Source organism: Pseudonaja textilis, chromosome 2, assembly GCF_049901715.1.
Source record: "Pseudonaja textilis isolate UNSWEBS1 chromosome 2, rPseTex1.2, whole genome shotgun sequence".
Classification (NCBI taxonomy): domain Eukaryota; kingdom Metazoa; phylum Chordata; class Lepidosauria; order Squamata; family Elapidae; genus Pseudonaja; species Pseudonaja textilis.
The window spans coordinates 23,906,689-23,920,327 of record NC_141991.1 but is presented as its reverse complement, the minus strand read 5'-3'; the positions used below and the strand labels follow the sequence as shown (position 1 = coordinate 23,920,327).

At 40.6% G+C, this 13,639-nt stretch overlaps 1 long non-coding RNA gene across 1 annotated transcript in view; it reads right to left on the bottom strand.

Moving 5' to 3' along the window:
- Positions 1 to 4,520: 4,520 nt before the first annotated feature.
- LOC148126811 (uncharacterized) overlaps positions 4,521 to 13,639 on the bottom strand; it is a 56,400-nt gene continuing 47,281 nt past the window's right edge. Inside the window, exon 3 of the long non-coding RNA XR_015741590.1 lies at positions 4,521 to 6,046. This is a non-coding gene — a long non-coding RNA (uncharacterized LOC148126811). The remainder of the gene's footprint in view (positions 6,047 to 13,639) is intronic.

Below are 13,639 nucleotides of genomic sequence, written 5' to 3'. Positions count from 1 at the left end.
ACAACAGCCTCCAGGCAAGAAATCAAAGTGCACACACATATAGAACCGGTAGGAAAAAAATCCACTACTGATCATCAGTCATGAGGCCCTGAGCACCCATAAGAGATCTCAGCCCACCTTCAATTCCTTCCTATTCTTATCTCCCGCTAATTTCCCTTGACCGTTAGTAGTTTAGACTTTTGTAGAGTTTATATTCACAATAAATCTTTATATACATTTGAAATGCCTGGATCTTCTGATTTCCTGGGTGCTGACACTGATATTTTTAGGAAGAATTTTGGAAAAATGAGGAAGGCAAATACCACCAAAAAGTAGTGATAAATATTTAGGGAAACTCTGTGGAGTAACTAGGTGAATGAAAGGAAGGAAAATATTTGACCTGTTTTTAAAAGAAAGCCTGGGGATTTCTTAAATTATCCAGTCTTAATTGTTTTTGTTTGTGCTATCTGGATGGAAATGCATAATTGAAGCTCTGATGGAGACAGGAAGGGGTTAAAAATAACAGCTTTTCCTTTTGTGGCAAAATTCCTATGGCTCCATCTTTTATTGCGGCTACATTTGAAAATGTAGAATAATCTGCAAATTAAAGCAGGAGCATACCGCAACCTAGCCCATTTACCAGTTTTCATTTAAATATTTTTTTTATAATAATAATAATCTCTTTTTGTTGCCATGTAAATCAGTACAATATACTCAGGGATAGCTAAGGAAAACTGGGATAAGATGTTGCCATTTTCGGTTGCTGCACAGAACTGTAATTATATGGTTTGTTAATTATATGGTTTAAGTGCAATGTGTGTTCAGCGTATATCTATAGTCCTGGGCAAGAAAACTCACTCAAAGACGTATTTTAGTTTCTGCTTCAAAGCCATTCATTATAGCTGCAAGTATTGGAAAAAACACAGTGGGACTTTCAGGGACTAGATTTTTAAAAGCCCATAAACATGACCTGCAGGTACAGAGTTATATAATGTGGTTAAATAGAAGGTGACTAACGACTATTTCCACAAAGCAATTAAGTGAAGTTGCTCAGATTCAAGTCAATTGAAGGCCATTAAAGTCAGCAGCAGGGACCTTAGTTCATGGCACATGAAAACCCAAAGATTGCTGTAACCCAGGGAGCCAAATGCTGTATGTCTGGCAAGGATGATATTGGCTTCAGTTCCTGCCATAACTAATAAAACAGAGATAATTTGTTAGGGCACATTCACAGAGCACCCGCTCCGCCTGCTGGGCTTAAAGTCAGAAAAGATTTCTGGGCTTTTTGTGTGACAATAAAACGTCCCACTAAGATTGGGATACTCAGATGTGCTGGAATTAAAAACAACAACTTTGAATGGTTTAAAATGAAATGCAATGACTACTGGTTATTTGTGGATTTCTATTCATGTATTTTATTACTGTGAAAAGGAAGTTCGCCTTTTGGAAGTGCGCTAAAGGCACGGTGTCTGTTCCAGCTTTGGTTCCAATCCCATTTGTGGAGGGAGACAATCTTATCTTTGATCTTCAGTTCTGTTGCCCAAAAACACAAAACATTTGTGTTTTGTTTAGTTAAAGCCATTCGCTTACTGGCCCTTGATGCTTTGCCAGTATTTGCAGAAGAGGATTCTATTTTTCTGCTTTATCTGGACATTTGTGAATTTCTTTATTATTTTTCCCTGTGATTTTTTTTGTCGAGATGGTTGGCTCCAAGAGTAGTTCAAAAGAAATTTTGAACAGGGAGAGATGAGGGAATAACAGAGAGGTCATAGAAGTTGCAGATGAGTTAAAGCTTGCGGGGGGTGGGGGGATTGCTAAAATCCCTGAAGACAAAGTTCAGATTCAAAAGGGTCTTCTCCAGGGGTGGGATGATACTGGTTCGGTCTGGTCTGATAGAACCGGTCACTCTGAAGAGCAGCAGACACAGAACCAATTCACTGCGATGACCGTTCGTTTATTTGTTTGGCCCACCTGGGCTCTTGGCTGTCCTTTTATTTCCTGCTTTTTCATCCTCAGCTGCTTTGCGAGGCACAGCTGAGGTTAAAAAAGCAGGAATTTTCAAACGCTGTGCACCCGTGTGCAGCACTTGTCAGCTGTCCAGGTGGCATTTTGCAAATGCTTTACACACATGTACAGCATGCCTCTGGTGTGCACATGCGCAAAGCGAGTGTGCACGCACCAAACCAGTAATAACACCGGTTGAATCCCACCCCTGGTCTTCTCATACTTGGACATCGAACAAAACGTTGCTCAGTTGTGAGACATATAAGGCTCTGCACATAGGCAAGATAGATAGATAGATAGATAGATAGATAGATAGATAGATAGATAGATAGATAGATAGATAGATATAGACAGAAAGACAGACAGATAGCTGCATAGATAGGAGGTAGGTTGTAACTGGCTTAGCAGAATACGGATAGTCCTCAACTTACAACAGTTTATTTAGTGACCATCTGAAGTTACAACATCACATTACTACTGTTTTTTACATGTATGACCATTACAGCATCCCTGTGGTCATGTGATAAAAATTTGGAAGCTTGGCCACTGACTCATATTTATGATGGTGGTAGGATCCTGGGGTCATGTGATTCACTTTTGTGACCTTCTGACAACCAAAGTCAATGAATCAAGTGAATCAAGTCAGATTCGCTTAACAACTCTGTTATTCACTTCACAACTGCAGTGATTCATTTAACAAGTGTGGCAAGAAAGCTCGTAAAATGGGCCAAAACTCACTTAACAAATGTCTCATTTAACATCAGAAAATGTTGGTCGTAAGTCAAGGACTACCTGTACAGAACAGCAAAATTGGAAGGGAACTTGGCAGTCTTCTAGTGTAGGGGTCCCCAAACTTGGCAACTTTAAGACTTGTGGATTTCAACTCCCAGCATTCCTCCTCCAGTCATGTTAGCTCAGGAATTCTGGGAGTTGAAGTCCACAAGTCTTAAACTTGCCAAGTTTGGGGAGCCCTGTTCTAGTCCATCCTCCTTATACCCGTGATGGCAAACCTATGGCACACATGCTGGAAGTGGCACCCAGAGCCATTTCCCCCAGCACACGAGAGCTCACCCAGAAGAGCCCCACTGCGCATGCGTGCGCACTGCCGCCGCCCAACAGCTGATAGTCGGGTATCTGGCAGTATGCATGGGGGGGTAAGGGGTGTGGGAGACACATGCGCACAGCACGCACTGGGGGTTGCATGCGCATGCGCAGAGATGCACAGAGCATGGAGGGATCATGCACGCATGCGCAGATGGATGGCGCATGGGGTGATTGTGCGCACATGCGCAGAGATGTGCCACGCATGGGGGCAATTGCACACGCATGCGCAGACAAGCGGCATGCAGCAAGGGGATCATGCGTTCATGCACAGATGCGCAGCGCATTGTGGGGGATCACGTGCATATGCGCAGGGGGTGGGGGGCCCCAGCACGCATTGCCTTCTGGGTGCTGGCACGTGAGTGCAAACACAATTATCAGCATGGGAGCCGAAAAAGTTTTGCCACCATTGCCTTATACTATTTCAGACAAGTGGCTGTCCAGTCTCTTCTTCAAAACCTCCAGTGATGGAGCCCCCAGAACTTCGAGAGGCAAGTCATTCCAATGATTAATGATTCTCATCCGACAGGAAATTTATCCTTAATTCTAGGCTGGATTGCTTGGAAGCTAAATGATGGAAAAACAGACGCCTCTTCTGCAGGTGCAGAAAACGTTTGGGAAATGAAAAGGCAGATTTCACTTCAGCATTAGATGGCTTGCTGTATTTGCCTGGCGCATAAACAGTGAGGTTTCGAGGGCAGGGGCTTAAAATCCTGATGTTTGTTCTCTTTTCCTGATATAAAAAAAAACTATAATTAGCTCTTCAATATCTTTTTCTTTGACCAAGCCGTTTGGTGGGGAGAAGTGAGTATAATCCAGACATCTCCGTCTCTTCGTTCTCAATTAAAAACTAAGATTATTTATCCCTGTGCTAATAGATTTGAATGGTGAGACCAATTAATTCTCTCAGTGTTCATAGAAATCCCACCACAAAATCAAAACATGCAAGCTCGTTAACATTTTTCCCTTAATTATCCCAGAGCCATTTGTGCTAATAGTAGCAAAGAAGCAACAAAATATGGACTTTTTTTCCTTGTGTTAATAATGTCCTAGTGATTGTTGATCATGCTTTGACTGCGATGATGATCGTGTCATCTGCTGTAAATTAGCAGCCATCTCATTAAGCAATAATAATAGCTTATAAGTAACTGTAGCAGTGTACCTGGCGACCCACACAGAGGGAAGGATTCATAACAAATAGACAACCTATTTATTTCTTCACTTTCTGTAGCCATATCATTGTGTCAGTTAGGTCATTCTTTCTCTCACCTATCCTAAGAAAAGGAAAATATTTCCCTTCATTGTTACTATGCCAGGTTATACTCCCTTCACTCTGATTTTGAAAATCATATTAGCAGTGAAATCTGCTCTTTGTTAAGTTTAAGGTTCTGAAGTTCCACCACATGATTCATTCAATCTAACAGGGACATTTTTGTCCTTGTAGTGTGAGAGTTGGTTCTCATATTAATGAGAAGACTGGTAGCTGTTTCCAAAAATATTCTACAGACAGCCACACTTTCACCAAAGAAACACCAAAGGAGCACAAGAAAAGGCAAACAAATGGAATCTTGCCATTTTAAGGTGCCTATACATAGAGTTCTCATTTGAAAGAATAATATTTTTTTAGAATTTTTATGCTTTTACACTTTCTTCCTAATAAAGTTTACAGTATAAATCAGAAGTTCTGAGAGTCTTGTGCTTTGGGAATATCCATTTCTGCCCAGGTCCAAGTCCTTCCAGACCAAAATTTAGGGCTGAGTGCTTCAACCCAACACTAATAATCTACAATCTAGGTCAATATTTCTAACTTCAACAACTTTAAGAAGTGTGGACTTCAACTTCCACAATTCCCCGTTCAGCATGCTGGCTGGATAACTCTGAAAGTTGAAATCTACACTTTTTAAAGTTATCAGGGTTGGAAAACACTGATCTAAGCAAATATAGTTCCTTCTGGTAGTCTTCCTGCCCTGATTTCAGTAGATTTGACCTTTGCTATTCATATTCTATTTTCTGTCTCTCTGTTGTATCTCTCTATCTATGTCTCTATATCTGTCTATCTATCTTTTTACATCTCTCTATCTCTCTATCTCATCTCTATATTTATCTATCTCTGTACATCTATATATATATATCTACATCTACCATCTGCAGCTATCTATATCTTACACCTATCTCCAAAGCATCACCTCCCAGTGGAAAAACAACAATCATCACTTTCCTTAAGGTGATATGGAGCAGAGTGTTTAGCCACTTGTCAGATGGCTTAACAGATGATACTATTAAGGTAGACATAAAGTGAAAATAGAGAGACCTCTTGCTATAGTCCTGCTTGGTACAATTTTTCATCTGTATCTGTGACCTATCAGTTGGACAATTTCTTAACACAGCTATAGATAGCATGCCTCTGAAAGAGTGCTAAACTCAAGTTCAGAAATTGTACCAGTTGACAGGTAAAAGGCATGAAAGGGGGCGGAAGGGAGAGGAAGCAACTGATAACAATGGACATAATAACCATAGACATTCAACTGATAACAAGTGGGTGGGGCGGTGGCCTAGAGGTGGAGCTCTCATCTCACAATCAGGAGGCTGTGAGTTTGATCTTAGGTAGAGGCAGATTTTTCTCCCTCTGGGCACACTGAGAATATATCTGCTGGGGAAAAAACCCCTCATTGGCAACAAGAAGGGCATCTGGCCAGTAAACACTCAGCTCCATTCAAGACTCTACTCCACAAGGAATTATGGAATTGTTAAAAGACCACCATCCCTCACTAACACTGTAAAGCAATCAGGGCACAGTCAAGAAGTGACCAAAGAGCAGGTTCTGTCTGGCAGCTTCTGGAAGTATTAGATGGATGGCCTTGACAAACATGATGCTTAGATCTGCACAGTTACGATTGCTCTGCATCTAATAACAAGGGTCATTACTTTGGCATCCGGTATCTCTCAGGAAGGAATCCCGCTCCTCAAAAAAAAAATCATTAGTAACACAATCAGTTGCACAAACAGCTGCAGAAATTGCAACTTCCTGAAAAAGAGCCGAGGAATTCTAACAAAATAAATGTCCTTCAATTGAGCTGCATGGCTGGCATTCGCGCCAATTAATCCACACCTTGCTTCTTTATTCAAATTACATACATATGTACAAACTATATAGCCAAAAAGGCGTTAAGAGTTGTTAACCTAATCTTACGTAGCTTTTTCTCTGGTAATATTACACTAATAACTAGAGCATATAAAACATTTGCTAGACCAATACTCAAATACAGCTCATCAGTCTGGAACCCACATTACATATCTGATAATAACACAGTTGAGAAAGTCCAGAAATATTTCACAAGAAGAGTTTTCCACTCCTCTACTCATTGCAGAATACCTTAGGCCACCAGACTTGAAATTCTAGACCTAGAAAACCTAGAACTACACTGCCTTTGGTCCGATCTTAGTATATAAAATCATACATTGCAATGTCCTACCTGCCAATGAATACTTCAGCTTCAACCATAACAACACAAGAGCAAACAACAGATACAAACTCAAGGTTAATCGCACCAAACTTGATTGAAGGAAATACTTCAGCAACAGAGTGGTCAATGTCAATACTCTACCTGACTCTGTGGTTTCTTCTCCAAACCTCAAAAATTTTAACCTTGGACTGTCTACTATAGACCTCACCCCTTTCCTAAGAGGTCTGTAGGGGGGGTGCCTAACCGCACCAATGTGCCTACTGTCCCTGTCCTGTTGTTTCTTTTATATATTTTTTATTTTTCTTATATGTATCCATGTATTCATAACTATGTTTTTACTTATACCTATTATCTTGTAAGCAATTGACAAATTTAAAAAAAAAAATTGTACCCTATTCCTCTCCCAAAGGTAACAGCGTTCTGTGGCATCAAGCTGAAATGGAGATGAACACTGCTCCCTATAGTTAGCAATGAATAGCAGAAGAAAATCCACGGGGAACTTCTTTACTTTTACATCTCCCAGAAGTGTAAACCCCTAACTGTAGCAAAGGTAGAAGGAAAATAAAAGCAATTGAAATTTCATCCTCACAGGTATATTTTAAAAATATCCTATCCCTTTTTGAAAAAAAAACAATAAATCCATACCCTGCCCCCTTTCACAAATTAGATTTTTTTTTCTCCCTTACCAACAATTACATGGACAATTTCCAATCTACCACATTCTCCCATTAGAGGTGAAGTGGTTTTCATTCCTTGGAGTTACATGATTTGATTTCTTTTCCTTACCGGTTTTTCTCTCTCTCTTACAGAGAGAGGGAGGGAGGGAGGGAGAGGGAGGGAGGGAGGGAGGGTGGGGGAGAAAGAGAGAGAGAGAGAGAAGTTTCCTGTAATTATTCCAAATCTCTCATTTTAATTCCAGCTGAGACCTTAATGGGAGCCATTCTGACAAGACAGAGGATCCTATCCCGGTAGGTCTTCATTGGAAGAAGGCCATCTGCAATTACCAATGTGCAAGACCTGTGTAAAATGAGAAGCACTAGCAGCATAATTTCCACCTTGTGTCCCGGGCTCTGAGGATTTGTTACTCATCCAGGCTGTCCATCTGGGAAGCAAACAGCATGTATGCCTTGATGAGAAACTCTGGCCAACCGACCAGCTGTGAAAAAAATAGATTACTCTTGTCATTTTTTTTTTCTCCTAGGTAATTTGCTGGGAGTAAAAATATAATTTCTTTGAAGGTATGTGGTTAAGAGACAACCAGAAGGAGGGGGCTGATTTATATTTAAAAGTTCACTGCATTTTTTTTACATGTGTGTTAAATCTAATTTTAAAGCTGTGGGCCAGGTGCAGGATAGGATTTCCTGTCATCTAGGTCAGTGAGAAAGAGAAAAGGGAAAACAGGGAGAATTTTTTTTTTATTGTTTGACGATTTGGGGAATGGATATACATCTACATCTTTTAAGTAAAATAGAAGTCACCCACCCACAAAAGACAGAGACCCCATGATTGATACAAAGAAAAATGTTGCTTCTAAAAGCTCAGCTGCACTTCATAAAGGTAAAAGAGGCATTATTAAAAAGGGATTAAGGAGATGACAAGGGTTGGAAGAGAGCAGCTGGCCCTGCTGTGTCTAAGAAATTATAGATTAGCCTCTTTTATGACAGCTTTTAAGTCATTCTGTAGGTAAAATCCAGAAGTTGTTAATGAGCAGGGTTTAAATGTGGACAAGTCACCCAGAACCGTTTCAAAAGAGGAGACTTGGGTTAAAAAATTTCTATGGGTGACTTCTGGTTTGATTTGCACCCAAGGCACACAGATTCAAGATTACATGAATATCATAGAATCAAAAGTATTGCTTTATAAAGCCTTAGTAAGACCACATGTAGAACACTGCATCCAGTTTTGGTCACCGTATTATAAAACAAATGTAGAGACTCTAGGAAGAATGCAGAAAAGAGCAACAAATATGATTAGGGGACTGGAGTCTAAATATATATGAAGGACTGTTGCAGGAATTTGATATGTCTAGTCTAGTGTAAAGGGGATTTAGGGGTGACACGATAGTAGTGTTCCTATATTTGAGGGGTTGCCACAAAGAAGAAGGGTGTCAACCTATTTTCCAAAGCACCAGAAGAAACAGTGGATGGAAATTAATCCAGGAGAGAAGCAGCTTAGAACTAAGGAGAAATTTCCTAATAATTAACCAGTGGAACAGCTTGCCTTCTCAGAAGTTGTGGGTGCCTAATCACTGGAGGCTTCTAAGAAGAGACAGGACAACCACTTGTCTGGAATAGTATAAGGTATCGTCCTGTTATTTTGAATAACAGAATTGGAAAGGACCTTGGGAGTCTTCTAATCCAAACCCCTACAGTACCAAAGCAGGAGACCCTATAATACAGGGGTGGGCAAACTACGGCCCGCGGGCCACATCCGGCCCATTGGTCTTTTTAATCCGGCCCGCCGAAGGTTTGTACAGAATTAAGGTTTGATGTGAATGATTGAATGATTGCATTCATTTGATTTTGACTTGTAATGACAGGCATTTCGACACCAGGTGGCGGCCCGTCTGTCAAATTTTAAAAGTCAATGAGGCCCCAGAGCCAAAAAGTTTGCCCACCCCTGCTATAATATCACTCCAGACAAGTGGCTTAGACTTTAAGAGAGCTGACTTCAACACATTTAGAGAGAGTTTAAGAACAATTCCATGGATGGAAATCCTAAGAGGGAAACCAACTCAAGATATTTGGGAAACTTTGAAAAATGATATTATAAATGTCCAGGCTACCACAATACCACTGAGACAGGAAAAACAAGAGATCTCAGATGAAACCAGCATGGCTGCATAAAGAATTCTTTATACACTTGATGAGTCCCTTTTCCAGATGTCTCCATGCTTTCTTCCAGGGGGATAGATATGAAATTGATTGCTTAGCTTCAGTGGGGCTAGCTGGATTGGGCTGGACTGGGCTGCATGGCCAGGATTGCCAAGATTGAAAAACACTGATATAAAACTTGTTTTAGCTTCTGTTCATGTAGAGATTTACTGAAACATGCAGTTTGGTCAAGGATGTATAAGCCTTTCCACAAATATAGCAAGCCCCAAGGTACAAACGTGAATTGCTCTTCTTTTCATGGTTGTTCTCTTGTGAAAGATGACTAGATGTTTATTCCTCAAAGAGAACAAAGAAAAAGTCCTTTTCATTTATAGTAGCTTTGAAATATCAGGTAAATTTCTGGTGCGATTTGGAAGACAATTCAGGATCTGTGCAACTGTTCTACTCTTTATTTTGATTTGGTTTTGTGGTGACCTAATCGAGTCAAATTTAGTTTCGTAAGTGACACTGGTGTCATAACCATGTCACCGCAATCTCTGTTTGGAACCTCTCAATAGGGATCTCTTGGTTAAAATAATAATAATTGGAGCTCAAACTGCAAATCATAGAAAATAACTGAAAACAGATAATAAACAGCACACAATGTAACTCATGCAAAGGCCTTGAAATGTCCTTTTTTCACAGGTAATATTTTGGGATAAAACTGGTTCAGCTATGCCTAAGAGTTCTCTGAAAAGAATGTTTTAATGCAAGATTTGTTTCTATTTTCACTCCATTTCTTTGTTTTCACTTTTTATCCTTGTCACGTTTCCTCCCTGTTGAATGATGGAAGATGGCATGAGCTGGCCAGATTACAGTTTGAATTAACCAACCATGGTCCCTTCATTTTGTTTTGAAGAGAGAAAAGAGAAAACCTCACCATCATATTACTGTATGCATATAATCAAAGGAGACTGCTAGATTTTGCAACATTAGCTCCCTTCTGAAAGATATCACAAGCTCAGTATCACATCTTTTTTCCAGTACATTAAGTAAGTCCCCATCAGAATTATCCCAAACTGTGGGCATGCCCTTGTGCTGTGAGTAGGCAGATCCACATGTTGGTACAGTTCTCCCCAGCTAGATCACATCCTAACAGTTCTTGAAAATCCATTTCCCACACTAGCCCTGAAGCAGCTCCTTGGCCACCTGCTTAGTGTCAGCAAACACTAGCAGGCAAAGAGCCAGGATCAGGCCCAGATACTACTGCTGGAAGCATTCCAGCCCTTGGCATCTGGATCTGGCTGTTGACATCTGTGGAAACAGTGATAAATGTTGTCTCTCAATGGAAAATGAGGAGAAAGTCAAGATGCTTTTCCTTCTTTATAAAATTGTATCTGAAACAAGCTCTTGTTTCTTTCCTCCTCCCCAATTGTCTGTGGAAATTCTTATGGTTTTATTTATATATACATACACACGCATGTGTGCAAGATATATATGGGGCATACCTACTATGAGCCACAGTGCCGCAGTGGTTAAAATGCAGTACTGCAGGCCACTTCTGCTGACTGCAATTTGGCAGTTCAAATCTCATCAGGCTCAAGGCTGATTCAGCCTTCCATCCTTCCATCCTTCCTCTGCCCTACAGAGACTAACCTTTTCAGCAGTTACATGAAGAACCACCACTTGGTGAAACAGAAAGAAAACGAATCACCTGCCCTACAGAGACTAACAAGCTTTACATCTAATACTGCTCTATTACCCTATAACTTGCTAAATGACGTGATTAGATCTGCCAATAGAGGGTTCTTCACTATGTCCCACAACTTCAGCTGCAAAGGATTCTAGAATGTAAATCATCGCAGATGATAACACCTAGCCAACTTTGTTTATTGTTAGGCAGGGCGGGACGAATGTAAGCAGGCTTGGTTAATGCTTGAATAGAAGCTCACATGGAAACCTCAGTGCTATAGGCTAGCCTAGAAAGTTTCATGCCTAAAATGGGACTAGAACTCCCAGTTGTTCAGTTTTTATCCTGGTGCTTTAACCAAAGTGACTCTCATTGACTTACTGTGGTAATATTTTGCAAATTGTTGCGTATTTTCACTCACTCTGAGGAACCATAACAAAGGCAATGGCAAAATTCTTCTAGATTGCTGTTAAAAAACAACAACAATGTGATATTTCCCAGCAGACACTAGATGTTGAACTCAACAAAACCTGAATAAAACCTGAATATATTTACCCAATAGGTTTCCTTCCTGCAGCCATCTATGGTACAATCACGGAACGAGGAGATTTACTAATTTATTATTTAAAACATTTATATAGTTGTTCATCTTCTAACTGTGAGCAGCTCCCAATCAAAAATTAAAACAATATCTAAAATCATATTAAAACTATAAAACTAAACAGATTAAAACATTAAGAACAACAAATACCCGGCAAAAGGTCAATCTTGTAATATACAGGTATCTAATCTTACCTCAGTGTTTGGGAGAAAAGTAGGATCTTCAAAGTTTATCCAGAAGGCTAAAAGGATGGAGGCCTCTGTTGAATTTCTGGGGGCAGCAGGTTCCATAAGGCAGGGGATGCCATGAAAAAGGCACGCTTTCTAGCTCCCAACAGTTGGCAATATTTAGGGGATGGGACAAGGATAGTGACTGCCCTATCTGACCTGATAGGATGTCTTCAGGGAAAGGCAGCCCCTTTAGATAACTTGATCCTGTGCCATATAGGACGTTAAAGGTGATCACAGCACCTTGAACTGCACCTGGAAAGAAACCGGAAGAGAAGTAAACAGGCAATATCACTGAGGATGATGATGTTCGTCCATCATATTTGAAGAGGACCTTGACATCTAATGGCTTGTGGGCTGTCCACGATATATCTGCAGGTGGCTGGTAAGGCCTATACAGACACAGAATGTTCTACCGCATGTCAGGCAGCATTGTTGCAGCATTTGCAGCTCTGACTTTGCAGAGACCTTGCTTCTCTTGTGCTGTGGTTGTTCTTCTGTCTTCAGATGTCTGGCAGCCTTGGTGGATCAATGTAAGTCACGTCAATCGATCTTGCACCAGGGTTTCCCAGGTGGTGGGAAAATGTATCAATGTATCTTTGTATCATTTCCTTTGTCCCCCATGCAATCGCTTTCCTTGAGACAGCTCACCATAGAGGAGCTGTTTAGGGATGCAATGATCTGGCCACCTTGCAACATGGCCTGCCCAGCCATTAGTGATATTGTAACAGGCCATGTTACAATATCACTAATGACTAGGGGACTGCCCCTCTTGTGGGTAAAACAGCAGTCATTAAACTGCTGGAATTAAAAGAATGCATGTGATACACAGTGTAGAGTGTCTCCACTTTGAGACCCAGTACACCATTTAACGCGTTCCTTTTGTTAGTAAGGAACATGATCCATCAACTTGAAGGAAGGAAATGTTCATTTTTGGGCATGCTGCCATCAGTGAGTACCTGATAGAAATATGAAGATCCACCTGACCTTGGATAACTGCAAGGTAAAGAATAAATGGCTAGACAGAAGTGATGGGACATGAGCAAAGAGTTTCTTCTCCCCATTTATTGCCTGTTAGTTTCCCATTCCTCTCTCCTCTCTCTAGAAATGTGTCATCCATTACTGGATGAAGGATTGGGTCCCTAAATATAGTACAATCTATGCTGAGCGAGATCATTTATCCACAGCAGATTTATGGGAAATGACTAAAGCTGTGCTTCTCAACCTTGGGAACTTTTAATGTGTATGGACTTCAACTCCCAGAATTTCCCAGCCATCCACTGATGGATTAAAGAGACTAAAAGCTGTGTGGGTTCTAAGGCAGGATAACTTTCCAGCCAGGATCCAATTTACAGAATGGAAAGAAGAAACAGAGAAAACACTCAAATCCAGTAACTGCAATATCTGAACTCCTTGAAGACAAAAGAGTTGAAAGCAATGAGGTCTCTCTTAGATCTCTTTGGGATGGAGAAAAATTCTGCTGGCGATAAAATCTTCACCTGGAATGAAAACAATCTGTTTCTAATTGGCTTGTTCAAACCATGGCAACTGAGCTTCCATTAAGAAAGAGTTAACATTCAGTTCAGTTAGGAAAATTATGGTGTGTTTTTTTTTGTTAAAGGAAACCAAAATAAATTACCATGATATATAATTGAAAAACAAAGTGGGAAGCAGCCACGCTGCTTCCACCTGAACATCCTCTATTGTGACAGATCCTTGCAAAGGCTGTGATCACGTCTCCCTGCAAGTGGTTAGAGTTA